The sequence below is a fragment of the Mastomys coucha genome, unplaced genomic scaffold, assembly GCF_008632895.1.
Source record: "Mastomys coucha isolate ucsf_1 unplaced genomic scaffold, UCSF_Mcou_1 pScaffold1, whole genome shotgun sequence".
Taxonomy (NCBI): domain Eukaryota; kingdom Metazoa; phylum Chordata; class Mammalia; order Rodentia; family Muridae; genus Mastomys; species Mastomys coucha.
This window is the reverse complement of record NW_022196891.1, coordinates 15,946,085-15,953,859: the sequence shown is the minus strand read 5'-3', so window position 1 is coordinate 15,953,859 and position 7,775 is coordinate 15,946,085. Positions and strand designations below refer to the sequence as shown.

The 7,775-nt window shown below is 50.4% G+C and overlaps 1 long non-coding RNA gene across 1 annotated transcript; it reads left to right on the top strand.

Moving 5' to 3' along the window:
• The first annotated feature begins 1,270 nt into the window (after positions 1-1,270).
• Positions 1,271-7,393, top strand: LOC116069958. The gene is made up of 6 exons (XR_004110229.1): positions 1,271-1,433; positions 1,572-1,620; positions 2,327-2,474; positions 5,509-5,601; positions 6,185-6,279; positions 6,919-7,393. It is a non-coding gene; the product is annotated as an uncharacterized LOC116069958 (long non-coding RNA).
• The last annotated feature ends 382 nt before the right edge of the window (positions 7,394-7,775 follow it).

Sequence of the window (7,775 nt, the reverse complement as noted above, 5' to 3'; positions counted from 1 at the left end):
TTCATGCGTGATAAGGACATTTTTTTCTCTCCCTTACCCCTTATGTCTGCTCCTTCTATTCCAGCCCTCCCCATCTTGCTGATTGCTGGGGGGTTGGAATGACAAGTGTCACTTGGCAGCTGTCAGCCCTGTTGTCTCACCAGGTATGCCAAGTCCCTCCTGTGTGTAGGGAGTCTCTCCTGAGCTTCAAGCACCCATTGTCTCTGTTTTATTAGGCTTTAATGCGACCAAGCCACCACCTCCTTATTCCACATCCCCATTCCATCCCACTTCTCTTTCCTGCCCTCCCTTGGTGGGAGCTGGCTGACCGAGGCCAGGAGCGTGGGCAGGTGGACATGTCGCGTGCCTGGACGGAGCACCCAGATGGGAAGAGCGTGGGCTGGGGCAGATCTGGATTTCTGTCCTGGCCCTGCCACCCAGGAACTGTTGATGTTGGCAATGATTTAATCTTTCTGAGGCTCAGGCTGTACATGTAAAATGTGATAACACCCACTTTAACAGGGTTGTGAATGCTAAATGAAGGAGGTACGTGACACTCCACAGCACAGAGTTGGTGTCCAGTAGCCCAGGGACGTCTCCCACCCTTCTTCTGAGCAGAGCCCAGCAAAGCTCACCTCCCCCTTATCCCTGTACTGAATATAGGAAATGATCACAAATTTATAGTCCTTACATTGGCTTCTTTTTTGAGGGTCTTTCTGATCCCATATAGAGCCCCAAATCAGCTAATCTCTGTCTCTGTCTCTCTGTCTCCGTCTCTCTCTCTCCCCCTCTCTCTTTCTCTCTCTTTCATTATTATGTGTATATGTTGTGTCCACACGTGTTTATATGCAAAGTTACACAGACAGGGTGTCAGAACCCTGGAGCTGAAGTTGCAGGTGGCGTTGAGTGGGAGCCGCCCTGCATGGGTGCTGAGAACTGGATTTTAGTTCTCCGCAAGGACAGCAGGTACTAACCACTGAGCAATCTCTCCAGCCTCCATTCCAGCCCCTTGAGGGACGAGGCAAGAAAGGTACAAAGAGAATCACAGACAGTATCAGAGACAAAGTCACTCAGTACGGCCTAAGGTTGTCCACACCTAGTTTAATAACAGACCGTAACAACTTCTGGAAGCTCAGAGCCACTCATGGCTAAGTTCATGCCAGGCCACGCTCCCCTCTAAGGTTGTGGGGCACCGTGTTGAGATCTGGCCAAGCCTTTCTATGAGGTGGCCTCTTGTCTCATTGTTCTCCTTAGGTTCTGGAACATTACAGACGCACCAAAGAGACGTACACTGTCATTTTTTCTTTTACGTGAATTCTTTTGGAAAACACTTTAAAGCTGGTATATTGTGGTAGTGGGTGTGGTTAATATTCCATCCGGACGAGCCTGAACACAAGCCTCGGCAGATCAGGGCTCTCGGGCCCTGCCTTTCATTTTTCATGCGAGGAAATGAGGTGGGTCAGGTGGGAGTAGTCATGGAGACTCCTGTTGCTGGCCTACTGTGTGTGGGTTTCCTGAAGGAACAGGTTTCTGGGGGGTGGGGGGTGGGGGACTTGGGAGCTGTATAGGACAAGAACTTTCTTTCACATAAGGATGAAGACACACTCCGTCACCATATCCCAGGGTGCCTCTGGCCTTCAGGTCTGCAGCTGCATACTCATTTCTCCAGAATGAAGGGAAACAGATGGTCATCAAAGTGCAATGGCTCGTTTTAACTGTAAACTCGATGTGACCTAAACTCGTCTGGGAAAAATGAAGAATTGTCTACCCTGGGTTGACTTGTGGCCCTGTTTGTGGGGGATTGATTGTCTTCATGTGGGAAGTCCCCGCCCAGTGTGGGTGGCACCATTCCTGTCTTCATTAGGGTTCCCATTGCTGTGATAAACACCAGGACCAAAAGTGATCTGGTGTGGAAAGGGTTTATTTCAGCTTACGGCTGTAGCTCAGGATGGAGGGAATCCAGGGTAGGGTCTCAAGGCAGGAACTGAAGAAGAAGCCGCTGAGGAGCGCTCATCCCTTTTGCTCTCCGTGGCTTGTTCTGTTGGCTTTTTTGTATATCCCCAGAACCCTCTGCCCAGGAGTGGCACTGCCCACAGTGAGCTGGGCTTCCCTACCTCAGTCATCAATTACGAAAATACACTGCGGGCTTGCCTACAGGCCAATCTGTGAATTTTCTCAACTGAGGTCCCTCCTCCAAATGCGTTTAGATTGTATTAGGTTACATAACCCTAGCAGCACAATTCTCTATGCCGGGGTTCCTAGACTGTAATAAGAGTTGAGAAACTGAGCGGAGTGCAAGCAAGCCTGCCTGTGAGCGTGCACACTCACTTGTCTCTGCTCTTGACAGTGTGATGAGGCCAGCTGTCGGGAGATCCTGCCCTGACTTCTGTACAATGATCGACTATACACTGGAATTGGGAGATGAAACGAACCCTCCACCTCTACATCACTCTTTGTATGGATATTTCATCACTGAGACAGAAATTAAAAAGAAGGTAAGCGCCGGGCAGTAGCGGCGCACGCCTTTAATCCCAGCACTTGGGAGGCAGTGGCAGGTGGGTTTCTGAGTTCGAGGCCAGCCTGGTCTACAGAGTGAGTTCCAGACAGCCAGGGCTATACAGAGAAACCATGTCTTAAAAAACAAAAAACAACAAAACAACAAAACAAAACAAAAAAAGAGAAGGTAAGTGAGTGCTCTTGAGGAGTCCGTTCTAGCATGCTGGAGGCAGAGTTGCCTTGAGAGCAGGGGTCTGAAGACCCTGTCTGGTCACCCCTCTACGGTTTGGATAAGGCGGGGTGACAGTGACAAGAATGCTTACTGCTGTTTTATGGATGCTCTGGGTCCTCCCTGAGGATCCTGAATATGCAAAGCATGGTGGGAAGCTTCCAACAAGATGCGGCTAATTGGAAGCTTCCAACAAGATGCGGCTAATTGGACCCGGCCAGTGAAGACCATCTAGGCTGGAGGGCGGTCCTGACACAGAGAAGCATAGAAGATATGAGGACCCTCCAGGCTGGAGGGTGAGGGTGAGTCCTCCTGAGAAGCAAGGAGAAGGGAGAATCCTTGGACTGGGGAGCTAGTCAGCCATTGAAGGGCTTGCCTTGCAGGCATCAAATTTGAGCTCAGCTCCTAGAATGATCCCAGCACTGAGGAGGCAGAGACAAGTGGATCCGGTGGCTTGCATAGTTAGCTAGCTTAGCTCGCTTGGTAAGTTCAGGCCAGTAAGAGACCTTGTCTGGGGCGAAAAAGAGAGGTAGACGGTACTGGGCAGTTTGCTCTCTGGCACAAGGCATGTATGCACGCACGACGCATGCATGCAACGCCCCGCCCTCTCCACAAAAGGGGACCCATTGCTGAAGGTGGGACACTGAATGGGAGTGGGACAGGTGAGTGGAAATAGATCAAACATTGGCCTCAGGGAAGGAGAGCCAGGCAGGGAGGTGGACAGGAGGCCAAGTTTGAGGGGCGTGGGTAGCAGTTGAAGATTTGACCAGGTAGAGATAAGATGAGAGGCTGGACTGGCTAGGCAGGCACAGCTGATAGGCAGTCTAACGCGTGGTGGGTCAGGGAACTGGGAAATGTGCTTTCTGGGCTGCGGCTTTGGCTGGGGTGGATCGCAAGGCCTTATGCATTTCACAAAAGCCCTCTGTCTCTGCGTTGATCCCCAATCTGTCTGAAATTTTAATACATTGACCATTGTATGAAAAGGCCAGAAAGAAGCCATATTTAAGGTCTAGATGTCCAGGATGGTGAGAGCTTTCGTAGTTGCCTTTAGTTGGGTAGTTCTTACAGAAAACTCAAGTAGTTTAAATGTCACTTTTTTGGAGGCAACTATCCTAACTAAATAAATGAATAGGGAAGCTGGGGTGGAGCTCCATGGGTGGACTGTTTACCTGGCTTGCACAGGCTCTAAGTTTGATGCCCAGCACTGCATAAATGCTGGTGTGATGGTTGAGGCGTGCCTGTAGTCCCAGCACTCAGGAGGGAGAGGCAGGAAGATCAGGAGTTCAGGCTCATTCTCAGCTACATAGTGAATTCAAGATGCCCAAAGGGATAGAAAGAGGGAGAGAGAGGAAGAGGAGAAGGAAGGGGACGAGAGAGTAGAGATGAAAGGATCTGGGGCTCAGGTGCTGTAACCCTAGCACCTGGAAAGCCAAGGCAGGAGAATTGCCCTGAGTTCCTAGGCCAGCCCAGACTACAGAATGAGATATTATCTCAAAAAGCCAAACCAGAATAAACAAGAAACACGAATATGAGTCAGCTCAGTGGGTAGAGGGGCTTGCTGTGTGAGCTTGAGGACCTGAGTTCTATCCCCAGAGCCCGGGGTAGAGAGAGAGAGAGGACTGACTTCCAAATGTTGTTCTCTGAGCTCCACACTATGCCAAAGAGACGTGTGGACGAACCTGGCCCTTATCCTCAAGAGCCCTTGACTTGGACGTTGAATGTTCAGGTGGATTGGTGTTCGCCTGGGAAGCGCATTGATGGCATGCAATGTCCCCTGTGCAGGGCTACAGCAACCCGGTGCATAGCCTCTGGGTTTGGGGCCATTGGCTTGCGATCTGAACCATCACTCAGTCTTACTTTTCTCTCATGCCTGGACCCTTGTTCCTGAGAACACCCGGGGAGGCAAAACCAGACGCTAAAATATGCACAACTCTTGGTTGGGAGTCTGTTGCTCTTATCAGCTAGGGCTTCTGGGAGCTGGAGGAGAGACCTCCCAGGCAGGTCCTCCCAGGTACCATTGCATAGGACCTTTTGTGTGCCTCTGTGCGAGGCACACATATACCATGGCCTCAAGCTTTGGCCACTGTCTCCTCCATGGCCAGAAGTCTCATCTACGCTTCCTGCTCAGTCAGATGGGAAATCTTGCCGACACCACACCTATCAGCAGGTCTCCCAGTTCCCTAGCTCCAGGTAGTTTGCCCAGACTGGGCCACCCTGTTAGTGCTGGCTTCAGGCCACAGGGATCTCTTAGATCCTGTCACTCTCCAGATGTTAATGTCTGTCTGAAATCCCAGGGAAGGCAGAGTCCCAAAGAGGCCATCTATTTCTCCCTGCCTAGAGGCGAGGCCGCACCTCAGCTCAGCCAGACTGAGGTCTCTTCTCCAGGTAACTTGTTCTAGCACTTAGCAAGCCTGTCACCGGGATGCGGCTTGGATGAATCTGCTTCTGCCTCCTGAGTGATAAGCCTAAAGGAACGCACCATGAACTTTTAATAACAACCCCCTCTCTCTCTTTCCCCTTCTCCCCTCCCTCTTTCTATCCCCCTCTCTCCCTTTATCTCTCTTTCTCTCTTTGTCTCTGTCTTCCTCTCTTCCTCCCTCCCCTTCCCCGGTACTGTGCAAGCCACAGTGGGGTGTGTGGAGGTCAGAGGACAACTTGTAGGTGTTCCCTCCTTCTACCCTGTGAATCCCAGACATTGCTCCCCAGGCTTGGAGGCAAGCACTGTTACCCACTGAGCTGTCTTGACAGCCTGCCACCTCTCAAAAATCTGCTCGCATGTTTGGGAAATCGTCTGCCTTTTCCAGGTGAGGGCAGAGAGCCTGAGGGGGCATCCACATGCAACAAGCAGACTGGAGCTCCGGCAGTTGGGAAGCAGTGACTGGTTTAACAGCGGCATGGTGAGTCTGGTCCAGGGCTCTCTATGTATTCCAGAAGTAACCAGGTATTACCAAGGAAGAACGGAGGAGCCAGCCAGACTGCTGGGATGAGCAGCTACTTTTTTTAATCCTCTCTTGTTAAAGATTTACTGTGTCGTCCATTATGTGTCTCTGTAGGTATTTGCCTGTGAGTTCTGGTGTCCATGGGCCAGAAGAGGGCAGGCAGAGCCATCTGATGGGGGTGGGGGAATGCTGGGAACTGAACTCTGGTCCTTTACAAGAGCAGCAAATTCTTGTCCTGGTGATGAGACAGGAGAGTGTCCAGTTCCTTCTGGTGCCCTGAAGGGCCTGTGGAGGCTGTGGCACCCGGACAGGGGATTGCATGTAGACCCCCTTTCCATGGAAGACACGGAGGATCCCCAGTGGCTGCCCGATGTTATGGGTAGTCTGACCCCATGACATCAAACTTTCTTCTACACAAGACGATGATAGGATCTACTTCTCAGGAAGAGGCACAATAAGAGATTAACAACTGGACCCATGAGATGGGTTGATGGGTAAAAGCATTTGCTGCCAAGGCTGATAACCTGAATTTGCTCCTCAGGACTCAAATGGTAGGTTCTAGCATAAGGAGCCTGCCACCAGAGCTCACCTACTCCAGAAAGCCGTCTTCTGACTGACCATCACACACATGCTGTGGTATGTACGTGCCCCCCTAAATAAATATGCATAATAAAAATTAAGGCTATTAACACCTATAATTAATAATAAAAGAAACGTTATAGTTTATACTGTCATGGAAAGTTCTGTGGAGGGATTGGGGATGCAGCTCAGTTGGTAGGACCCTTACCTAGCATGCTTGGAACTTTAGGACTGATTTTCAGTTGCCCATCTATAATCCCAGCATTTAGGAGATAGCGGAAGTAGGATTAGAAGTTCAGAGTCATCACCCTCTGCTACAAATCAGGTTGGAGACTAGCTTAGGCTAGAAACCAACTAAACAAAGAAAGAAGTTATACAGGCGTGACCTCTCTTTCCTCTTTCAATATACCCTATGGTATTATGCTCACTGTTGTTTGCTTGTTTGAGGCAAGGTTTCTCTCTGTAGCCCTGTCTGTCTTGGAACTCACTCTGTAGACCAGGCTAGCCTCGAACTCAGAGATCCACCTGCCTCTGCCTTCTGAGTGCTGGGATTAAAGGTGTGTGCCACCACCGCCTGGCTGACTATGCTCACTCCTATTGTTGGATGTGGGAGAGAAAAACCATACATGGAATGGTGGATTTGAAGAGGGCTACTGTATTTCCAAAATCTCTCTAGCATTTTCTTTACATTTCCAGAGAAGTTGACACACTGCTTGGAAGATGTGTTTCCTTCACGGATGTCTCTCACACAGTAGAACCTGGGAACTTCTCAAACTTCCGTGGAAGTTTGCGCCGAGAGGCAGGTCTCCTCCCTTGCCAGCTTAGAGGAGCGTTGGGTCAGCGGCTGGCGACTTCACTTAGCAGGAATGTTTTCACCATGCCGGCATCTTTGTCTTACTGCCTCACATTCATGCTTTTAAGCCCTAAGCCTGCTACATCAGAACCTGACGGCATTGGGAGATGATGCTTTCAAAAAATGGGCAAGGGCCGGCCACACGACATAGTGGGGAAAGGTACCTGCCGCCAAGCCTGAGGACCTGAGTTCAATCCCTCGGACTTACACGGAGGAAGGAGAGAGAGCTGATTATTATAAGCTGCCCTTGAATTCCATGGCATGTGAACTTTGAGCTCCCAACCGCAACACACAAATAAAAAGATAAAAATACAATTACAAAAAGAAAGATGTGGCTCAGTGGCTAAGCACATAGGGCGGTTGTAGAGGACACAAGTTCAGTTCCCAGTCCCCAGGTCAAGCAGCTCACACAACTGCCTGGAAGTCAGCTTCAGGGGACCCAACACCTTCTTTTGGACTCTGAAAGCACCTGCTCTTGGGTGCACATACCCCCCCCCCAATTACAAATAAATTTTTGAAAAAAAAAAAAAAACAGAGGAGACTGAGGAAATGGCTCAGCCGTAAAGTATCGCGCCACAACACGAGATGCGTTCCAGACTCCAGTGCTGCCATGAAAGCCCAGTGGCATGATGCCGCACCTGTAACCCCAGTGCTGGAGAGGCAGACGGGATCCCAGGGCGAGCTGGCTAGCTCATCCAGC